The sequence below is a fragment of the Pinus tabuliformis genome, chromosome 4_2 (assembly GCF_031772625.1).
Source record: "Pinus tabuliformis cultivar Carrire ecotype Pingquan chromosome 4_2, CPIR1, whole genome shotgun sequence".
Classification (NCBI taxonomy): domain Eukaryota; kingdom Viridiplantae; phylum Streptophyta; class Pinopsida; order Pinales; family Pinaceae; genus Pinus; species Pinus tabuliformis.
Genome location: NC_142304.1, coordinates 1,067,112,402 through 1,067,137,274, shown reverse-complemented (window position 1 = coordinate 1,067,137,274; position 24,873 = coordinate 1,067,112,402). Strand labels below are relative to the sequence as shown.

At 35.7% G+C, this 24,873-nt stretch overlaps 1 pseudogene; it reads left to right on the top strand.

Moving 5' to 3' along the window:
* The first annotated feature begins 21,817 nt into the window (after window positions 1-21,817).
* LOC149173314 (G-type lectin S-receptor-like serine/threonine-protein kinase At2g19130 pseudogene) lies at window positions 21,818-24,539 on the top strand (annotated as a pseudogene).
* Window positions 24,540-24,873: the final 334 nt, after the last annotated feature.

Here is a 24,873-nt window from a genome sequence, read left to right as displayed (position 1 = left end):
TGATAATTTCAACTTCACCAAATCCATCAACTGCATGTGGATTCACCAATTCACATCTCACTTTTTAGTCATCATCTACATGTGTCTCAATATAGAGGGATTCACCATCATCTATCGACCTTATAGTGGAGTCCGTGATGCTCAATTTCATCCACGGAGGCTTAAACTTCTCTCTCTTCAATCTTTGTTGCATCTTCTTCATCCATATGCATGTCTACATCAGGGGTTTCACTTTTATAGTCTTCATGACCATCATCCGATTTTGCGTGGGATTCTCCAAGATTTGATGTCCTCTTAGAGTCTTTCTTATCTAATCTTAGATCTTCGGTTGAATCAATAGAATGTGACACATATTATTGTTGCATGTCACTCCCCTCGCACCTAATTCTTCTTCCAAGATCTTCCATGCTTCCTTAGAAGTTGTAATTTTTTCTACATTGCACATAATTGTTTCATCCATTTCTTGTTGAATGAAATTCAAAGCTAGGGAATGAGTAAACATAGGAGGTGGTAGCATATCCATGCTACACCAATCAACCTCAATTTATTCTTTGTCTTCTGCTAGACTTCTCAGTTCCTCGACTATGGCGTGAACATCTCTAAATATGACAACAATCTCTATCTCTTATTTTTCATTCCTTTTCTTAATCTGCTTCAGTCACGCTTTGTGATCCATGACTATTGTCTTTACTCTGTCTTATAGTTGATTTCTTGATTGCATGAGGTTATCTTCCATATCACCTTTTAAGTTTGTAGGATTTGTGTTACACCATATGCGTAAATTAACTGTACACACTTGTGTTGTGAATTTACTTTTCATGGCCAATCAGATTAGCGCTTCCAATCTATTAATGCTGCTATGGAATTTAGTAATACCAGTTTGTCTGGAAACCCTCAATGAACAATCTTCACATTGTCTAGGGACTGCTCATGATGATGACAAGAAACACTTGTTTATGACCTTAGGTTTGCGGCCCTTTGTTTTGAAAGAAACAATTTGACAAGTACGGTGTTAGAAAATTATATATTACAGAGAAATTGAACACATAAAATATTGCAGAAATATAAACACAGAAAATGCATAAAACAAGAGAGACGCAGATATACGTGGTTCACCCAATTTGGGCTATGTCCACGGAGAAACAACCAGTCCTTCCTTTTATATTATCTAGCAAAATGAAGAGATACAACTTACAACACATCCGTTGTAATTCCCTTTTCGCTCTCACACAATCTCCTCTCTCTGTCTCGCTCAAAATACACATCTACAAAGTCGCAATACAATTCCCTCATATATAGCGAGGGGTTGTCTTATAGGTCAAAAAAACCTAAATTAAACATAACTTCTACCATCATATTTTTGCCTAATGAATGGGCCAGATTGACTACGAAATTACAAAATTTTACAAGGCAATTTTACATCTATTTTCATCTTCTGGGGGGGCTCTAAAGAATCGTCGTCGCCCCCCCTAGCTGCACGCAAAAATGGGCGGCATTGCTGCCCCATTATGAACTGGGGTCCATTGCGGCGATACCTTTCAATAAAGAAGATAATCAGGCTCCACACCCAACATACAGTTCGCTTGTAACTATTGCAGTGGAAAGGGCATATCGCTTGGCTCTTTCAAACCTTGCTAAACCTCTCTTTTCAAACCTTGATAAACCTCTCTCTTATACCAATTTGTTGGAAAGACAGAGGAGGAAGGACACAAAATTAAACACACACAAACCATAGGATTTGTTTCTCTTCTCTATTGATCACACAAACTTGATTATTACAATGAAAAGTACTAGCTACTCACCCAAAATAACTCAAAATGCACACACTCTAAATTCCACTTTTCCCAAAATATGACTTAACTCAAACTCACTCGACTTGACTCAGTTAACTGACTCTCCTAAATTTAGCCAACTCAAATATGATTAACATTAGAAAGAATTAGTATATTGTGTATTTACTTTTGAAATATCAACTCATGTGAAAACAATTTATTAGAGGATTTTGTTAAAGATCCACATGTTATGGAACTTGGGTTGAGGCTTTGATACCATGAAGAGGTTTGTAGTTACACCAAAACTCACAAGTATTAGTAAATTTTTCAAACCAGTAACTAGGATCCTCGGTGTCAGGACTCCGAGTCGAGAGCGCCCGAGAGAGTCGAAAAACCGAACCTGTAGTATGGGCACCCGTGTTCGGTTAAAAGTGACTCGGGTGAAAAATCGGTTATTTGCGATGACTTGGTATGAAATTCGGTCAAGTGAGATGGGTGGATGCACTTATACTGGGAATGCTTATGTTGGGCGAGCATTTGCCCATTACGATGGGAAACCAATGGGCAAAATGCGACAGGTGAGTCATTGGGTGATTAGCAAGCAGTGCGATGGGTGATTCAATTGGATGTGTGACGATGACGACGAGTGAAAAAATGACTAAGTGTTCAGCAGACCGGTGGTTGTGACGACACATGGGGAGAACCGACATGTCACATTTGAGTTGGGCCGACATGTTATAACATGCAGGCTGACGTGTGGAGGTGGGTTGAGTTAACCATGGAGAAGGCCAATCGACACGAGGTTTGGAGGAGCCTATTGATGGCATGTGGAATCATTTAGAGGCATCGGACTTAGAGCTCATATCGAAGAGAAAACCAAGAAGTTGAGCAAAGGAAACAGAGAAGGAAAATCGCAGAGACAGAAGGGCCAAAGATACATGGTCAGGTTGCAGGCGGGTGGAACTGGGTCGACTAGCAGGCACGTTCAGGAAAGTCAAGTCGGTCGGACCGCAGGACACACGATGTGTAGACCATGTGCCTGCACTGATGGGCAAGTTTGTTAGGCGAAAATTGAACGGGTTTGGGCGGACAAAATGCTGAACGGTCGGGTGGACGGGTTGTTGAACGGTTTGTGCAGGAGGGTCAAATGTTTCGGGTGGAGACACAACATGGATTCAGTCGGCAGAGTTGAACCATAGACATGACACGGGTCTGGGTAGAGTTGCGACAATGTAGGTCGGGTGCCGAGACACAAAGGAAGTATGAACACTGCACAACGACCGGGTGGAGTGTGCCGAGTTCGGTCAAAGCTGAACGAGCGCAATGTGTGTTGTGCTAGAACATATTTTGGGGTTTCTAGTAGTGTGGATAGAGACAAAAGTGAGTTTCATGGCTATGGAATGATATTGAAAATTGTTTATGTGTACAGGATAATTCAATTCATTGCACGACTTGTTGTAACTTGTATTTTGTAAAATACTGTACATTATTTTATTGATTTAGGCGGACTTTTTGGGAGTTGCCCCTCCCAAGTATAATTGTGTATACTTGTATGGTTATTTATTTCTGCTGCATAATGATGATGAAGCATAATTGAAGTTAAATGTTATTCTGCTACATGATTTGAGAAAACTTGATTGGAAAATTGACTAAGTGTTGGAGTTAGGCATAGTCCATACACTCTAGTATTGGTGAAAAGAAAAAGTGTAGTGGTGCCGCACCTGCTATATGTTGGTTGAAAGACTACCATGGATATAGGCGCGTGACAGATGGTATCAGAGCCCTCTTTTTGCAAGGCTTTGTAGATTGAAGATTTGAAGCAGATAGACGACGACAGGGTTGCAGTTGGTATTGAAGCTTGAGCACTTAGGTGCGACATAGTTGAGCAAGGGTGAAGCATTGTGCTTGGGCCAAGCTGAACGACAAGACATGGCAAGTTGGGAAGAATGCCATGGGAGGCTCTTGCTGACCTTATACAGGTTGAGGTGTATGAAAGAAGAGAACCCATGGATTTGGGACAAACTTGTGGTCTTGGAAGGGAATGCGGAAGAAGAGCTTCTTTGACTTGGTTAGGAAATGGAGCAGGATGTAGCTACAAATTGCGATGAAGAAGAAGTTGTGATATATGAGGAAGAGAATGTTGCAGATGTGACAATGATGGAGGAAGAACTTGAGGCACCATTGGTTTCTCAAGTTGGACCAAGATCGTACATATTGCAAGTATTGATGGATGAAGGCACTCACATGGAGGAGCCTCATGATGAAGTAAGTATTGTTGTTACTTGTGTTTCATTGGAGATTTTGGAGGATGGGCCATATGCAGGGATGGGAAAATGGAGTTTTCTAATGTGATGGACAACCTTACCATGGATGACTACAATGAGACCTTGTGCATTAAGGCAACGAACATTGATTATTGTAGGACTTGTTGACACAATTTGTGACCTTATGGAAGAAGGTGCAAATGCCCGTGACAAGGGAGGAACATGATTATCATTGCAGAGGATGAGTCGTGCTTTAGCCATATGGAGAATTGGCTAAGTGCCTAGCATGGCTCATGGACAAATTGGAGATAGGGCACACTAGAGTTATGATGATATGATACTGGGGTGGACTTCTTCGTGGCTGAGACCAAGAGGCAATCTTGGTGGACCTTTAGTGGGGAAGGCAATGATGATGGAAGGAACCTGTGATATGATATGATGTGATTTTTCATTTCAGTGACCCAGTGCACTAAACCTGATTAAGGACTAGGATGTGATGACCGATGTTGTGATGGTTCTACTCAAATAGACAACATGGACAGCTAGAGTGATGGACATCGATTTGGATAGATGGAGCACGGCAGACATTGTCCAGGGACATTATCTAAGAGAACTTATAGAGATGTCACTTATGGGAATCCTGGGAGGAGTGCCAAGATAGGGATGTTATGCGGATGGATTGTTGATGCAACATGGAGACATTTTACAAATGAGCCGTTGGGGATGTTGTGCACATTTATACAACAAGGACATGAACTGGTTGGTTTTATGAGTAGCCTATGAGAGTATGCATATCGCATGGAGTGCAGAGGCATCTTGTAGTGGCACTTGAGACCGAGTCAGGTATGCTTGCTAAGATGTTGGATGGAGATGGTTCATGGGAGCCCATGGTGACTTTAGAGAGTTGCAGTTGATGGAGTTGCAGCGATGTAGATGCCTTGGTGGTAGCACTTGGGTATGGGTTGAGTTGATGAGACTAAACCACTTTTGATGGACATGGTGGCCGACTGGTCTATGACCATAGGTAGTGCATGGATGATGAGGTAGGTGTAGACTTGCCCCTTTGATAGATTTGGTGGATGGCATATTGCAGTTGAGATGGAGGTTGCTTCATGGACCTGGATATGGCACATTGAGAGTTGGATTGATGGGAGAAGCTCTTAACCGATTTAAGGAAAGGAGCCTCTCACATATGGATGACAATGCTTGGATAGATGCGACTGATTGATATACAACACATCGACACCAACATCATGGACAACATGTTGCAGATGAGATGGAGGCTACTTCATGGACCTGGTCATGGCTTACTTTAAATTTTGATAAAGATGGGATGGACTCTTGATAGATTTGATGTTGTGACAGGATGCTGAAGGAAACAACCAATGATGGCATGAAGAGGTGCATTCTCATGGTTTGAAAGTGATGATTGGATTGGCCAACCGACTAGTTCGAGTCATGGGGGACGTCAATGTACTGAGATATGTTTGTATTGGGTTGGATTATCATGGCAGTAGTTCACATGATGGGGATACATGATGAGTCGACACGATATATGTTGCAGTGAGAGTATGTAGCCTGAGTTGGAGGGACAAACCTTCCACGGTGGAGCAACATGCAAGGATTGCGACATATATGGTTGATGATCATGGATTGAGCAGACTTTCCCATTCATGGAGCCATGAGACTTGATGGAGGTTTATGAGATAGAGAGCAAAGTTGGGTAGCATGGACATTGGATATTAGAGCTAGCGACATTGCGCGATGTTTTATGATGATGGTGTTGTCAAGGATGAAAACCTTATTTAGAGTGGGGCAGGATGTCAGGACTCTAAGTCGAGAGCGCCTGAGAGAGTCGAAAAATCAAACCCGTAGTATGGGCATGCCTTGATGTGCGACAAGTGCCCACGTTTGGTTAAAGGTGACTCGGGTGAGTGCTCAGTTATGTGCGACAACTTGGTATGACATCCAATTAAGTGCAATGGGTGGACGCACTTATAGCAGGCATGCCCATGTTGGGCGAGTGCCCACCCATTGCGATTGTTGGGCGAAGTGCAATGGGTGAGTCAAGGGGCAACTGACGGGTAGTGTGATGGGTGAGTTAGTTGGATGTGCGACGACGACGATGGGTGAAAAAACGACTAAGTGTTGAGCCGACCTGTGGGTTTGACGACACATGGGGAGAACCGACATGTCACATTTGAGTTGGGTCGACGTGTTATAACGCGTAGACCAACGTGCAGAGGTGGGTTGAGTCGACCATGGAGAAGGCCAACCAACACGACATTTGGAGGTGCCATGGAAAGTGGCATTCGTATATATTGTTGGCGTGTGGAGTCATTTGGAGGCATCATACTTAGAACTCATATCGTAGAGAAAACCAAGAAGCCAAGCAAAGGAAACGGAGAAGGAAAACCTCAGAGGCAGAAGGGCCCAAGATACACGGTCGGGTTGCAGACGGGTAGAACTGGGTCAACCAGGCGACGTGTTCAGGCAGGTCAGGTTGGTTGGGTCACAGGCTGCATGGTGTGCAGGTCATGCGCCCACACCAACGGGAAAGTTTGTTGGGCAACAACTGAACGAGTTCAGGCAGATAGAACGCTGAATGGTTAGGCGGACGAGTTGTTGAACATTTTGTGCAAGAGGGTTGAATGGTTCGAGTGGAGACACCACACGGGTTCGATTGACAGAGCTGAATGAGAGACACGACATGGGTCTGTGTAGAGTTGCAGCAGTGCAGGCTAGGTACCAAGACACGAAGGCAAGACAAACGCTGCACGACGACCACGTCAAGTGTGCTGAGTTCGAGCAGAGTTGAACGGGCGCAGTGTGTGTTGTGCTAGAACATATTTTGGGGTTTCCGGTAGTGTGGACAGAGGCAACAATAAGCTACACGGTTGTGGCTCGATATTGAAAATTAGTTAAGTGTGCAGGATAAATCAATTAGTTGCACGACTTGTTGTAACTTGTATTTTGTAAAATATTGTACATTATTATTATATATTCGAGCAGAATTTTCAAGAGTTGCCCCTCCCAAGTATAACTGTGTATACTTGTACAGTTATTGATTTCCACTCCATAATGATGATAAAGTATAATTGAAGTTAAATGTTATTTTGTTGCATGATTGCATTAGGGGATTTTTGAGGTCTAAAATGGGCCTCATAAGGAAATTATAAAATAATAGTAGAAATAATAAAATAAGATTAGATTACATCATCAAATTTTAGAGGGAAAAAAGAGAAAACTATTTTTTCAACTTATCTCCCTATTGGTTTACTCAAATTTCGAGTGGAAACACTCATTGGATGCAGAATTTGATTCCTCATCCAAGGAGTACCCATTTTTCATACTTTTGATGGACCCTACTACATAAAAAATGAGAAATACATGAAAAATGTGATTGCAATCACATTTTTTCATGTATTTCTCATTTTTCATGTAATATGGTCCATTGAAAGTATGCAACATGGGTACTCCTTGGATGAGGAATTAAATTTTGCATCCAACGAGTACTCCTGCTCGAAATTTGAGTAAAAAATTAGGGAGATAAGTTGAAAATACGAGTTGAAAAAGTAGTTTTATTATTTTATTATTATTTAATCTTTGTACTTTTTTACTCCAAAAATGGTGAATCATCCTCCATGGTTGACATCATCATCTTGAATCCTATTGGTTCTTATAAAGTTTATTTTGGTTGTACATTTTTCTTAGGAGGCCCATTTTAGACCTCAAAATTCCCCTAATGGAGAATACTTGATTGGAAAATTGACTAAGCGTTGGAGTTAAGCGTATTCCATACACTCTAGTATTGGTGAAAAGAAAAAGTGTAGTGCTACCGCACCCACTACATGTTGGTTGAAATACTACCACAGGTATAGAGTCGTACTAACACCCAGGGTGGAAAGTCTGGTTTCCATAGAGGTGTTGTGATTCTTACCTAGCTCGAGGAAATGGAACCTAGGTCTAGGCTTTTATTCTTCCAACGCACTCACGTGGATGGTTCCTAACTATTGACTTCACCATATACTCTATGTTTTCATACAATCACAGCAAGTGTTAATGATGTGAAAGCTTGCATGTGCACCGCGTGAATGGTAACAAATAACCAGCATACCCATAGGCCATATATGCATGACGGTTGTATATGTCTTTCGTTGGATCAATGGCCTGCCAAAATCCAACGGTGGGCATATACATCCCCGTGAATTTATGGCCCATTGGTAAGCTAGTTATTTTCAGCCCCACGTGAATAGTAGGCGTTGACTTCATCATTCAAAAGTATCATACACTGCATTTTCATGGACACGTGATAGGATGCATTTTGATCAATCCTATTAGGCAACTCAGTACAGCTTAATGAGAATGGTTGTTGACTATTGACTTCATTAATTACAAACACTACCTGAATTTTAAACGACTACCTTCTGGCGAGTTATGTTTTAGTGTGTGTTGATCTTTTTCTGAAAAATAGATGATGTAGGTTATGTTAAAAATAGTTAAAATATAAGCCCATAGGATCAATATTGTAATAGAGTTTTGATATAAATGAAGTGAATTTAAAAGAGATACCCCCAGCAAAAAAATAAAAATAAAGAGAAAGACCAATTTTCAAAAAATACGCAAATGTGCCCCGCGATGTTTATGTACAGTGAGTTATTTCATTTTGGAAACTATTTCAATATCAAAACCATTGTTTAATCAAATATTAAATTAAAATTTTAATAAAGACTAGTCTAGTTCTATCTTATCTCTGGATTTATCAAGCGTCAAAAGGGATTAAAACTCTTTTCACTTTAAAAGAGATTTGATCATTCTTCACACTTGGTTAATCCAAAGTTAAAATGAAACTACATTGATTTAATTTCCCTCTTTAAATAAACTACATTCCGCATAAATACTATGAATCATTTTTAATTCATTTTTATAAAATTATTTTTATTATCTTTTTTTTTTTTAACAAAATTAAAATATTTACTTTACAACATATTAATTTTTTATTTAATTTAATTTAATTTTTATTTTTATGTAATTTAATATAATCAAAATATTAAACATTAAATTACAATATTTCTACTATACTAAATTGAAACAATTACTTTACAAATAAAAATATTACTTAAAATTCAGTCCCTAAAACATGAACTCCATCTTCCATTATTTTTTCCAAACATATTTAAATTTTTACCGAACATATTTAAATGGAATTTATCTATTTTAAGAAATCCCTTTTTACCAGCAACATTTTTGGATGTTACTTTGTACTATTCCATCCTCTGCATAATGCCCTTTTACAAATTATCATAATGCTTAGATATAAGTCCTCAACTCTAATTTCTGACTTTGAATATATTGTAAGTTTCTATTTATTAATGAAAATATCAAAGCCATTTGCAAGTCATCCATATAAGAAAATATTGTTAGTGAAACATTTATTAGGAGTAAATTGAATTTAATTTTATTTATAAATATATTTTTAATAATTTTAAATATAAATGTTTTTTTAATAAAAAATATTTAAAAGAAAATATATTAAAATTATATATATATATATATATATATATATATATATATATATATATATATATCAATAAAAAAAAAATGTTACATTGCATTGTAAAGAAAACATGGTTTCATTTAAATTATATGTGATGGGTCACAAAATTATCATCATTTGACACGTTATTTTCTTTTTTTTAATCTCTTTTTCATTTATCATAACCATGTATTATTCATTTTAGTGCACACTATTTCTATTATTATTAACATTAGAAAGAATTAGTATATTGTGTATTTATCTTTCAAATATCAACTCATCTGAAAACAATTTATTAGAGGGTTTTGTTAAAGAATCACATGCTATGGACTTTTCGGTAATGGTCATTGCAGATTTCTTGCCATGAATTTAAATCATTTTGATAGCCACTACAATTGTAGGGTTCTCATATTCAAAACTACTTTCTACGAAATTGTACCTTTTGCAGCTTATTGTTGGCTTGTAGCATCTTGTTGCATAATCGGATTTCTACAACAACTTGCCATGTGGAATATTGTTTCAAAATCGGTCATGGACAAAATGCTAGGAGATAATTGTTATTTTTAATGCTGATTTTTAATAATTAAGAAATATTTATTATTATTGGAGCATCTAACTCTACTAAGGAGGATAAATATTGATGTTTATATCAATGCTCTGACTTGATGCCATCAAAGCATCCCAAAAACTAGTAGCTTCTTTATAATTAAGTCAAAAATTTGGTGCTCAACATATTTATGCCTAAGCACATGTTGTAGCATACCTATATGTAACTACTTCAACATCCTGAGCCTGCATGAGAAGAACTTGCCTCCCATGATTGAAACAGTGTATATTTGTTCAACCAATAGAATATTGTTCCAAGCAAAGAAACTTGCATAATTATCCAACCAAAGAAACCTACATTATTATATGATTCCATTATATAACTACTTTTTGAATATTTTGGGTGTTGGATGAAGGATGGAACTTGATTCTTATTTTCTTGATTCGCATAAGATTTCAAATGAAATTTATTGGCACAAATTCTAGTTGGGTTTTGAACCAATTACAACCGATTTTGAATAAATAAAATGTTGTGTTCACGAGCTTCAATAGATCTAATTATAAAACAATTATAAGAATAGTCTAAAGAGATTGCACAACGTTCCAATTTTTGTTGTAATAAAAACATAATCAAGGAATCAAGGAATTTTCCCTCTCTCTCCTTAAATGTATAGCTTCTTTATGTTCTTATATAAAGAAGAGGCATCCTAATCCCAAGGAAACAATTTTCTAGTTATCAGGGCAACCAAATTTGTATTTTGGCACTGCAATATTTTTCCCAGCGATATAATTGATATTGTATTTTTCCTCTGCATAATTCTATTGTAGTGCATGAAAATTGATTTTATCATTGGTCACACAGATTGAACCCTTGGAGGTGGACCACTCTGAGGTATGGTCCTTTGTTGTGCCTTTATTTTATTGTTGTACATAGATTAGAATTTACATACTATGTTTTTTTATGCTTAGATTGTATATAGTTTGAGTTATATTTCCTTTTTGTTAAGTAATTTGGAATTCTTTTTAATTTTCATGTTATGAATTAATTAAGTGCAATGTAAATTGGGTCATGTTCTATTCTAAGTAGATATAGAGGTGAGAATTTCACGATAATACTAATGGGAATCGTAGTGGTTGTTGCAAAATTAGTTGTTATAATGGAAACCTATAGTTCCACTGATAAATTTGACTACTGCGAAATCCAATTGCTGTGAAAATAGAAACAACTATTATGAATTTCCTATCCATAGTAAGAACAATGACACTAAGCTAGACATTGAGCCAAGATCTTGATGCATGTATCACCAAGTAGCTGGTCTAAAACTAATGTGTTAGGATCTATGTAAGCCTTCATTTCGTATCACCATTAGGATTTCCTTCATAGAAAGATTTAGTGCATACAAGGTTGGCATGAAACCTTAGGCTTGTGCAAACAACCCTGAGAGCCTTGCAAGTCAAATCGACCCCGAGTTGATAATTATTTATGATAAGTGTAGATTATAATTATTTGTAAATTAGGAAATAATTATTTACATTCTCATTTTTGGCATTGTTTCCAATGAGGCACTCAAAGGAAAAAGGTTCTTTGCCTTAGAATTTAGAGGTGTTACAGATAACCAATATACCTAGGGAAGAGTCAACTACCATTTTGATAACCCTTATCCCTAGCAATCTGTATTAGGTCATATAGATGCATGAATTAAGTTAAATTAGAATTCTCTTTTGTGGTGCAATAAGAGCCACCCATAGTACTAATTTATTTTGCAAGAAGCTAGATAGTAGCATAGTACTAATTGCTTTTTCAAGAAGCTTGATGGTAGCATAGTACTAATTTCTTTTGCAAGAAGCTCGATAGGAGGAATAAGTTTTGGTAAATAAGGATTACATTGGAAGAAGAGTCAAGGAGAGGTTACTTCAAGAAGGTATGCTTCATGAAAAATTTTAAGCCTTTAATTATTTTTAACATGTATTAGTTGAATATCTATTCTTAAATACTCTATATTCTCTAAAACATGGTGTGGAAAACTTTCATGGATAATGAGACATTCCATAGACTCTCTAAAGATTCCATCGTGGTTATGTCAGGTTCTCGTTATATAAATTTCATACTTTAGATGATGGGAACTCTGTGGATTCTTTAGGGTTACCACGATGGTTATGTCAAGATCTCATCCTCTAATACCACACTTCAACCAGATGCTCTAGTAAGAAAATGTCTAATGATTCCTCTTTCAATTCATCTTTTGTGGCATACTAGAAGTGAAAAGAACATGGGTATAGTCTGGTTGTGCATTCATGCTATTGTCACCTTGGGTTGCTAAAATATCTTGCCACAATCCTTCCATGTAAACACTTCATTGTCAATGACCTACCTATTTGTTTCTCTCCCTTTTTCATGTGTTGATCCATAACTATTTCCTTCATTTTTATTCCCTCCATTAACCTCCACTCTTAACCATTGACTACATCTACCACATTCCTAGTCTCTTTAATCTTGAAGGTCCATGGATTGAAACAACAAGTACATGATGCATCATAAATCTTATTCTACTTCATTGAGGTAATTTTTACATTATTCGGTGCATGAAATAAACCCCATAGGTTTGTAACTCCAATTCTCATAATTAAGTTTGAACAATGGAATTAGCCTATGGTAATTTATCCATAGCTTGTAAGTTATGTTGTGATATTGGTCACTTATATTTATGGTAGAAGACATGATTATATTGAAAAAAAGCAGTCAAAAAAATCCAATGACACCCCAATAACACTTTAAGAGATGCATCATTCTACAACAGGTTGTTATGGAATGCTTCTATGTGTCATTTTCACATTTTGCATTTTGGATAGGGCATATCACAAAACTTGAAAATTGGGTGTTTGCAATTTTTTGCATGGGGATTCCTTGTATTGAAAATTATATTCCTATACCTAGGTCATTATTTGGAAAAATATCTTGGTTATTGAAATTTTGTGCAGTGATCTTACTCAGAATAAAATTGGGACAATCGACTTTTGAGACACTAAATGAACATATCTTTTATACCTTTTTATATTGAATACTCCCATGTGAATCTAGTTTACAATCCAAATTGAATCATTTCAATCTAATATTGTATGACAAATTTATGCGCTAATTACTAATTGTCTATCATAAATATGCCCTAAGAAAACTATGTGTCCTAGTTTGTTCATCGGTATACTTGATTAATCAATTCTTCATGTTTTAAAATTTTGTTTCTATTGGGGTACTTAAATTAATCTATTTTAATTTCTAATTGGAATCAAGTTGGCCCATCATGAAACAAGAAATTTATGGCAAAAATCGTGACTGTTGGACTAGGTTGGAAATTGAAAACAACATACCTTGTATCCTGATTCTCAACATATTTGAAATATTGTCTCAAATCATTAAAAACCTATTTATAGTGGAGATATCCATATTAATATAGTTCAATTTGGATTTGGAATTACTCCAATCATACATCTCACAAAAAATGTATCATCAAAATATTGTTGGGTAGTTTAGGCTGGCCACCAATTCCTAACAGTTAACAATGAAAATATTTTCAATAAATCCTTTAGGAAAATTATTTTATAGGCACTAATTGAAAAAATAATTGACATTTATTGGAGGAAGAAAGTCCTCATATCTCTTTTCCTTCATAATCGCACCATGTGTTGCAGGGAAAATGCTAGTTTTTATAGGTGAAAGAAAGATCATGGAGGTTAATCCATGAATAAGTGATTTTTGAAGGTTTAATTTCAAGAAATGGTCATCTCACCATGACATTGAAAAAAGTTTGATGTTGATTCCTTAGATTAGCCATGTCTAAAAATTTCAAGTTCTCAAGGATGCACTACATAATTTTTCTAGCTATTGACCTACAATTTGAACATTCCATAAAAGTTGTAAATGGATTGATTATGGGAAAAAAGGAGAATTGATTGAAGACCAATGCTACATAAGTATAACCCCATTCCTAAAATATCGATCCCATTGGTGCACAAGGCCGCTTCAAGAATATTTGAAGCACCATGGTATGCACATACATCTTTATAAGCTCAAATTGCCTACTAAAGTTCATTAAGTTTTCTTCACCTATGTGGTTAAATTTAAAGCCTTAAAATATCATTCATGTAACCACTGTTATCACATCACAACTTCAACCTCCTTCTTTCCTCCATAACACCTCCATAAATTCCTGCTCCACTCACTCCTAACCCACCCAATAATGTAACATGGTTCACTTACAATGCTAAGTTACCCTACTAGTTTCATTAGTTGTTGAATAAACAGAGCTTGTTGTTACCAATCTATCAAAGGTTTTTTTCTACTTACTTCCTTACTACCAATCTCTAGAATTATTCCTTCATCTTCAAACATCTGACAATGTGCTACAAATCTTGCAGTATGTTTCTATTATTAGTAATATTTCACAAATCCAGCATTTCTACATCAAAAACAAAAGTAACAAATTTCTAAGGACAACAATAATGCTTCCACACAAGAACCAGTACCAATAATCCCTATAGTTGTCACACAAGAACCAACTATGGGATTGTTAAAGTAATAGGTGTTTTCACATAAGAACCAACACATACCATTCCTACGGTTGTCACATAAGAACCAACCATAGGATTGCTAAAATGAATAGGTGTTGTCACATAAAACCAATGCCTAATATTCATGAGGTTTCCATACAAGAACCGACCTCAAGAAACTCTATTTTTGCCACACAAGAACTGTTAGAAACAAGGAAACTACTAAGGGGGGAGGGGGTGAATCAACTGTTTGACCAAATTGTACAACTATAATATTATTGGCAAATTAAAATTTTCAATCTATTTAGCAACTATTCATATAAGAAACATCTTAAATAAACATGGAAATCATACACATATGCAAGATATAATGGCAGCATCTTCTTCTTTATTCCTTTTGCAAAGACACGATACAAATTTATATTACATCACTTCCCTCCAAGCTTCTACTTGTAGGTTTCTTAGGCTACCATCTGAAGGGATCTACCACTCCCCAATTCAAGTTGAGGATCTAACTAGAGTCATGTAGAGTGTCTCCTGCTTTATAGGGGCCCAGGTTGAGTTTATTTTGAGTTGTAATTAATAAATTCAGTTTAACTAAGTTAAAGTTAGTTAAACTAGTTCCAATTGTTAGAGGAACTAGTGGGCTAGTGGGAGGTCTAGTAGTGTAGTGCTACCTGCAGTGGAGTGTGCTGATGCATGTAGTGATCAACCATTAAACTGATGATTCACTCATAAATAACTCATGCATGTTAGATATGAGAAAGACCCAATTGAGATTGGAATTTAGGGACAATTTACTCTTAGTTGTATGCTCATCTGAATTGAACAGGTGGTGCATGCAGTCACAGGAAGGCCTATGTAGATTGTGCAATTCATATTGAGGAATTTCCCTAATTAATAGGGGGCTAATTCATTGAGGAAAAACGCAAGGAAATAGGGACTTGGGCAATCATAAAATTGGTTAAGTATTGGCCTAGGCTTGTCAAGGAAGTTGTGAGATAGATAGAGATAGTGCAGAGGTTGCTCGGGCTTGAGCAAAGCATTATAATCTTCGCAAATTTTCTGACTAATGCAATACATAGATAGCAAGGGTTTTTAGTTGTGGCTTTCCGCAGGAAATCATTATGTAATGTGTTGATTGAATTCTCTCTTGTATGCTTCATGATTTCGAAATCATTTAATTGTTTCCATTGATGAGTAGAGTAGATTCAAGTCCATTGTTTTAGCATATTACAATTAGCAGTTTGAATCTACAAGGAATTTCTACAATAGAAGAGGAAATTAAGCCGAATGAATTAGAGAGGGCCCCACCTTTTAGATTTTTATTGTTTATCTAATAATTGTTGATTAGAAATTCCACTTTTAATTTCTTGTCTAAAGAAAAATTACCCAAACTACTTCGAATTATTTTAAAAGCAGGAGAAATCTATGAAGGCACGAGAGAAAACTCTTGAGGGAGAGGTATGATATAGTCCTTGTTTGTTATCATTTCACTGATTTTTTTATCTCTTTACAAAGTTAGAAGCTAATGTTGATGGTGACAACAAATCTATATTATCATGGGGCGATGAACTAAGGTGACTCTATTGAGATCATCAATTTTCATTCAAGTATCTTGAATTTTCTGATTATTTTTATTGTTATTGGAAGGTGAGGTTAATTTAATGTTAGTGTTAACAACTATTCATTTGCAGAAAAGGAAGTTGTCCACAACATACTCATTAGAAGGATTTCATTTTGCTGTCGTTCTTGTTTCTTGCCTAGATTATTGTATATGATAACTATACAGTGTGGTAGTTTATGATTGGGCTAGTCAAGGGTCTTCGTAGAGGCATGCCTCCCAAGATTTTGGTTGTGCTTTGTCACATTTTAATAAAATCAACCTTTGATTCATTATATATCTCCTTGTCTACTTACACATATCCTTTCTTTCAATATTTTTCTTATTTATTCATATTGGTTGTTCTTCGTCACATTTTAATAAAATCAACCTTTGATTCATTATATATCTCCTTGTCTACTTTGCACATGTCCTTTCTTTCAATATTTTATTTATTTATTCGTATCAACTTATACTCTATAGAATATAAAGTTATTGTCAAAATCATGATTTGTGCTTTGTCACATTTTAATAAAATCAACCTTTGATTCATTATATATCTCCTTGTCTACTTTACACATATCCTTTCTTTCAATATTTTACTTATTTATTCATATGAGTTGTTCTTTGTCACATTTTAATAAAATCAACTTTTGATTCATTATATATCTCCTTATAACATTACACACATCCTTTCTTTCAATATTTTATTTATTTATTCATATCAACTTATACTCTATATAGAATATAAAGTTATTGCCTTAATCCTGATTAACCTTATAACATTACACACATCCTTTCTTTCAATATTTTATTTATTTATTCATATCAACTTATACTCTATATAGAATATAAAGTTATTGCCTTAATCCTGCTTAACTCATTGCATTGTTTATACCAACTTATTAGCTTATTGTTTTATTTAAACTCTTAATATTTTTTTTTTTGATCTTATGTCATTCTGAAATTCTTGTTTTTATGGGAATATACCACTTTCATTTTTCATTTTAATTAAAAAAAAAAAACAAAAACACACATAAAACTTGAAAATAATAATAGCTTTCACATCCTTTCATATATGAGTTGAAGTGCCTTATTATCTCGTTGCTATAACGAAATTTAAAAGACTTGATTTGTTAAGATTAGTTAATATAACAACAATCATCAACAATATATAGCTCAAGTGAATAGAAAGTAAGTTTCTTTAACTAATAATATTTTGAATTATAAATTTCAAAAAAAATTAAAATATATTTTTTAAATAAATGAATAAAAAGTTGAAAAATATTATATGAAAATGAAATTTAAAATAATATAATTTAAAATTTATGAATTTTATAAAATAATATAATTTAAAATATATATAGTGTTATGAGCTTTATAAGGACTATGGACATAAAAAAATTATTTGAATTAACACAATTAACCAAATTCATGTTAATAAAAGTATTTGGAAAAGTTCCAAACTCTCACACACATATATATATATTAATCTTTTTCAGACATATATATATATATATATTTATATTTATATATATATATATATATTTATATTTATATATATATATATATATATATATATATATATATATATATAAATCTTTAAAATTAATAAATTATAAATTTTTATTTTTAATAATTTTTTAAAATAAATTTTGAAGTTTATATTTATTATTATTGATGATGATGATGGTGGTGGTGGTTAACGTCTGCTGAGACCAAACATTGATTTATTGGACCTAAAGAAACAAATTATTTATTTTGATTTAAGATTTTATTCCTATTCTTAAAAAGCAATTTGATTTAAGATTTTATTCCTATGCTTAAAAAGCTTGGAGAGAAGCCTCCCGAGCTCACTATAATTTTGACATTGTAAAAGGCTAGGAAGGTCACTATTGTAACAAAGATTGTGAAACTGAGATCTAATGTGGTTGTACGCGGGGCACTCTAAGAGGAAGTGGTTTTCATCCTCAATGTTCTTTTTCTCACATATATGGCAGATCCTTTCCATCCATGGTGTTTTAGGAACTTCCCAACGACCTATTTCACTATGGAGCTCATGAGAATTGTTCTAATATTTGCTATATTAATTTTCTTCTTTGAACTAGTTAAAATAGAGAGATACTTTTGATCTTCTAGGGTGGGGTTGATGACCTTCTTATAATAACTTAATTTTCTTTTAGCCTCTAAATCTTTCTCACATGACATTTTTTCTTTGAACTTAGAAGTAACAATATCTTTAATGTTATTAATGTTTTGCAAAGCATCATTCTTGTTGATCTCCCAATAGTTTAACCAGGCCCTTGTGTCTTTATGCCACCCCTGATTGAGCCTTAGGTGGTTTTGGCTGGAATTTAAAGCTAGCTTAGGAAGCCTATGATCGTCTATGTTATTGAATTTGTGCTTGTATAGCAGAAACCTAATCATAGCTAGGCTCTCAATAGGGGAAAGACCTGCTTCTATAAGGAGAATAGGATAGGGTGTATTACTTTTAATTTTCAGATTATAAGTTATAAAACGCTTCTGGATTTGCTCAATCTTTCTCCATGATTCTCTGGAGACGCTGCAACCCCAAACTTCACAGCCATATAAAATAACAGGAGTGACTAAATTTCCAAAGAGGAACTTCTTTTTATCCCACATTACGAGATTTGTTGTTTTACAATTATTTTCAAGACCAAAATAAGCTTTCCACCCCCCATTAATCCTTTTCTCAATGCTATGGTTCTAGTTGAGCTTGTGATGAATATCAATTCCTAGGTACTTGTAAGAATACACTTCCTCCAAGTTATTATTGTCATACATAAAATTAGCGTAAGTGTCCTTCCTGGAATTGATAATCATAACTTTTGTTTTGTCAATGTTAACAATCATGCCCATGGTAGAGCAGAAATCCTTAAGAAGCCTGAGTTGCTTATCAAGATCATATGGGCACCTTGTGAAAAGAACAATATCATCAGCATAGAGAAGAAAGATGATGACTATCCCAGCTAAGATCATGCCATCACATCCTACTTCCTCTAAATAGCCTTTGAGCTTATCGATGTAAATGCCAAATAGGGTAGGGGAGAGGGGGAAACCTTGTTTAACTCTGATGTTACACTGAATATCTTTCGACCACCCCTCATTGCTCTTTAGCTTGGCAATTACATTCTCGTATATCTTTCGACCACCCCTCATTGCTCTTTAGCTTGGCAATTACATTCTCGTATAACCTTATAGCGGCAGCTCTCAATTCGAGAGGACCCTGTAGCTCTGCTAATCTATTCTGAAGGTTGTATTTAGGAACCATATCGAAAACCTTTTTAAAGTCCACAAAGCAACAAAATAAATTGGATTTATCATTACAACATTCCTCTGCAATGATCCTAAGCGTAACGAGGTGGTCTGTTGTTGAGTGATGCCTTCTGAAACCTGCTTGGCCTTTAGCCTGCTTACCTTCACTTTCAAGCCATATGCTTAACTTCTTTTCCAAAATACTACCATATAACTTGGTAATATAAATTATATAAATTTAATATATAATTGAAATAACTATTTTTTGGTTTTTTTTTTCTATTTTTAAAATTAAGAGTTTGTATTGTTTAATATACAAAATTAGAATATTACTTAATTTTTCAAGGTTTTGAATCTATTTATATATTTAAAATTATAGTGTTTTTTTCCCTTAAAAATCATGAACTAGCAATATTTTGATAAATTCTAGGAGAGATTTTTGTAAATCTAAATTATAGTTATTAAACTTTAAAATTTTGGGTATCCTAAATTTTTTTTTGATAGTATTGAATCTATTTCCACTTTCAAACACATAATTTAAATACTTTTTCAACAAAATTGGTTAAATTATTTTTTGCCTAAATCCCAACGAAAAATGACCCTCCAGGCAATCCTCTCCGCTTTTGTCGAAGATCATATAATGTAAATTTAACCAAAGTCGTTTTAATCATAATAAGTGAAGAATGGCGTTTTATTATAAATATTTTGGCAACCCCGAGAATCACTTTTTAGATACTAAATGCTTCAACAATTGTAACAGCGCGGAGAAGTCACTCAGTTTGGCCCCGTCTGCCGTGAGTCTAGCTGTGTTGTATCCATTCGTTCAAGTGGGATGAGGGGTATTTATAAGTTTCCCGCTTTGGTTAATTCAATGAGAATTACGTAGAAAGTAAAGTTTTTATATTCAGAATAAAATTAAAGTTTTTATATTCAGAATAAAATTATTGTTTTTAAGTTTATTTAATATTATATTTTTATTTTGTTTGTTTAGATAATTTAATGGTAATGGACATGGAAATGAAGTATTATTAATAATTTTGGTCTAAATAGTGTGTTATTTTTTAAAAATAAAACATGATAAAAATATAAGCTTTACTAAATTAAAAAAAACACATTACATTCTTACTTTCACATTTATGATTAGTAAAATAAATATTTGAAAACCTTAACGAACGATTATCATCAATTATATAAATTTAGTGTTAAATTATCAATATATAAACCCTAATTATAAATAAATGTTTGGTTAACCAGAGTCTCTTTAGTTATAACCAGTGAAAAATTGGATTCTTAATATAAATATTTTGACGACCGGGAATCACTTTTTAGATATTTAAACGCTTAACGATTGTAATAAAGCGGAGAAGAGAAGTCAGTCAGTCCGCCATGAGTCTATCTATATCGTATACGCTCATTCAAGTGGGATGTGGAGCAACAACGACATGTGGAATAAGAGGCCCAGAATTTATACGTTTTTCCCTTTGGTTAATTAAGTAAGATTCATGTAGAAAGTTAATGTTTTATTTTTTAATAAAAATAATTTTTTCAAAGTTTCATTAAATTTAAAAACAAAAAATAACTTTTCATTTTTATTATAAATAAATGTTATATAATAGTTAGTATTTGTAATTTAGTTTGAATTATTTATCAATTAAAGTTTATGTAAAAAATAGAAAAGAAAGTGAAAATATTGTGTTAAAACGATGTTTCTAGGTGAGTACTTTATCTTATTGGTTGTCAAGTAATTTCTCTTTCTACAAGAACTTGAAGTTGAAGATGGAACTTCAAAGTGGGATCGTGGTAATACCCTTATTGATACATTAGTAGAAATGAAATGAAGAGCTCTAGTGCATTACATTGGATTTACTGCTATTTAAGCGTCCACTTTTGGAATTTCAAATCGTTTGACGTACAAGAACAGATACACACATAAATTAATTCAATAAGATAAATTTCTTAAATTCAATTTTACAAGATCAATTTCTTGAATTCTTTGAAATAGAAGTTTTATTGTATAGTTATTGCTTCGGGAAAGAAAATTATAAAAAAGTGAAGGGAAAAAAATAAAGTCAAATTAGAAATTAACCAGAAAAATAAACTATGATTAATGAAATTAGGATTGAAGATATGAAAAAAAAACTACAGGAAAAAATAAAAAAAATATAAGTCAAATATTCTTTTCTTATTCTTTTCTTATCCATCAGCATCGGCCTGTTCAAATTGAATTGAATGCCGTATCGATTCGTTCATGTTGAACACAGGACAACAAACAAAGGCCGGACCGCCCTCATGAACACCTTATAAACAATGGGCTTTAGAGTATTGTCTGGCAGCAAGGCAGCTCAGTGATTTTAGAATGGGGAGCGAAAAGGCCATGAGGGAACAACTCCCACAGATTCTGTCTTCTTTTCTTATCCTCCTTGTGTTGCTGCTGCTTCAGATAGAGCCCGGTGGTGCAGAAAACACAGCTTCGGACAGCATAGAGTTGGGTACCTCTCTCACTGGTAATCAGACCAGGATTTCTAAGGGCCAGCTCTTCGAATTGGGATTTTTCTATCTCAGCCACAACAACGTTAAAAAATGGTATGTGGGTATTTGGTATGCCCATGCTGCAGAGCAGACAATCGTTTGGGTAGCCAACATGGAGCAGCCGCTGGAGAACGCGTCCAGCGTTTTTAATCTCACAGAGGATGGGCGTCTCCTTCTGTCGTATGGGGGATGCGCCGTTTGGTCCTCTGAGGGAAAGGGGAAGAAGCCGTCTTCAGCCGTGATAACGGATGCTGGCAACTTGGTCGTTCTGAGTGCCACGAATAACTCTGAAATCATTTGGCAGAGCTTCGACCATCTGCAAAATACATGGATGCCAAATATGAAAATTAGTAACAGGCAGAGGCTGTCGTCGTGGAGGAGCCCTTGGGATCCGCGTCCTGGGTCGTATAGTCTTCAGCTGAATCCAAACGGAACTGTCCAGTTCGTGCTGATGTGGAAGAATGAGACCACATATTGGGACGACGGTCTTTGGGACGGCAAATATTTCAGTGAAGAACCCGACGCGCCCGTAGATGGGTACGGTCTGACATATTTCAATAACGGTTCGTACAAGGATTTCAATTTAACTATACCACAGGGATTCCGTATGGTTATGGATAAGTCAGGACAGCTTCGGATATACGAGATGCTGGAAAATAAAAAATGGAGCATGATCTGGCAAAAGCCCGTCACTCAGTGCCAGGTTTATGCAGCATGCGGGCCTTATGGATTGTGCAACAATAACAATGTTCAGTCCTGCAACTGCATGTCGGGGTTTGTCCCGAAAGACAGCGGAGAATGGGATTCTCAACAGTGGTCAAGCGGCTGTGTTCGGAAGACCCCGTTGCGATGCAGTCATGTGGCGAACCAGACCACCACAGACGGGTTTGTAGAAGTAAGTGGCACATCAGTGCCCCCCCACGGCGTTTTATACAAAGGGCCAAAGCAGTGCCAGACAGCGTGTCTCAGCGATTGCTCCTGCACCGCATATGCTTACACTAACGGCACTTCGCAGAGTTGTGTAATGTGGTTCGGTGAATTGCTAAATCTCTACGATGCCTCCAACGGGATCTCTCTGTTTCTGAGGTTAGATGCCACTGATGTGCCTGATACCTCTAATTCCATCAAGAAGACAACTCTAGCAGGCATGGTGGGCGGCGTCATGGGCGGGCTCGTTGTCATCTTCGCGTTTTTAATGTTGTTTCTCTGGTGTTGCAAGCGCCCTGTCTTGTCTGCAACAGATTGCGTGCCAGCTGGGCTTACTGTATTCACTTACAAAGAGCTGCAGAGTGCAACGAAGAATTTTTCTGAGCGTCTGGGAGGCGGAGGTTTCGGTTCTGTCTTCAAAGGGACTTTAGCAGATCGCTCTCTGGTGGCAGTTAAAAAGTTGGAGGGTGTGAACCAAGGAGAGAAGCAATTTCGCATGGAGGTGAGTACCATCGGAGTCACGCAGCATGTGAATTTGATTAGACTTCGAGGATTTTGCACAGAACGCACTCTCAGATTGTTGGTATACGAATACATGCCTAACGGCTCCCTCAGCTCTTTAATGTTCAAGAAATGCCCGAGAGATGATGAACAGCACAAATTGTTGGATTGGAAAACACGTTTCGGCATCGCAGTGGGAGCTGCCCGCGGAATTGTTTACCTGCACGAGAAGTGCAAAGACTGCATTATTCACTGCGACATCAAGCCGGATAACATCCTCCTGGACTCCAATCTCTGCCCCAAGGTAGCCGATTTCGGAATGGCGAAGCTCCTGGGCAGAGAGTACAGTAAAGTCCTGACGACCATCAGAGGAACCAGAGGGTACTTGGCCCCCGAGTGGATCTCCGGTCTGCCCATTACTGTGAAGGCTGACGTCTACAGCTTTGGCATGACATTGCTCGAAATAATTGCAGGGCGAAGAATCTTGGACAGAGTCTCCGAATCTGGCGAGTTGTTCTTTCCTGCGTGGGCTGCAAGTCAGATTAGTAGCGGAAACGCCATGGAAGTGCTCGACAATAAATTGTTGAACGATGCAGACGCGGAGCAAGTGCAGCGAGCTACCATAGTGGCAGGATGGTGCATCCAGGACGACGAAGACGCAAGGCCGTCGATGAGTAAAGTGTTGCAAATATTGGAAGGCATTGCAGACATACCTCCTCTTCCGCCATTTCCCCTTTCTCTCCGTACCTCTGATGAAAGTCTAGTCATTTTCTCGTGGGATCAAGATTCCTCTGGATGTGTACGCAACAACGCTGGCAGTCCCTCCCTCTAGGACCTAGCTAATATTTTCATTTAAGTGCTTTTTTGATCTATCCAAGTGAAATGTACAACAAAATTATACCACTATCCATCAATAATATTCGAAATAACATACATGTAAATGCACCTTACTTAATTAGGATGATCTTCACTTGTATAAGATAGTTAAGCAATGAATGGATATCAATTATCTTGTATAATATAATTAATTAGGATTATCTCCTCTTACACAACATAGTTAACTGATGATTGTATGGCCACTAGCTAGGATCAAGTGCTTATATTAATTTAATCATGTTGTATATACTGTATTGAATTTCGTATTATTTTATAAACTTTTTTATGTATAAATAGTTAATGTTTCTATTTATAAATAGAATTCATTAATTATTTTCATTATTAATTTTATTCATTAATTATTTTATCAAATGGCACTTTGTAAAGAAGTATATTCGTTATAACAATGAAGGTTTCACCCATATTGCAGTGTCATGTCTTTTTGACCTGTGTGTGACTTTTTCGTTTCAATAATTGGTGATGTTAAGAAAATATTTT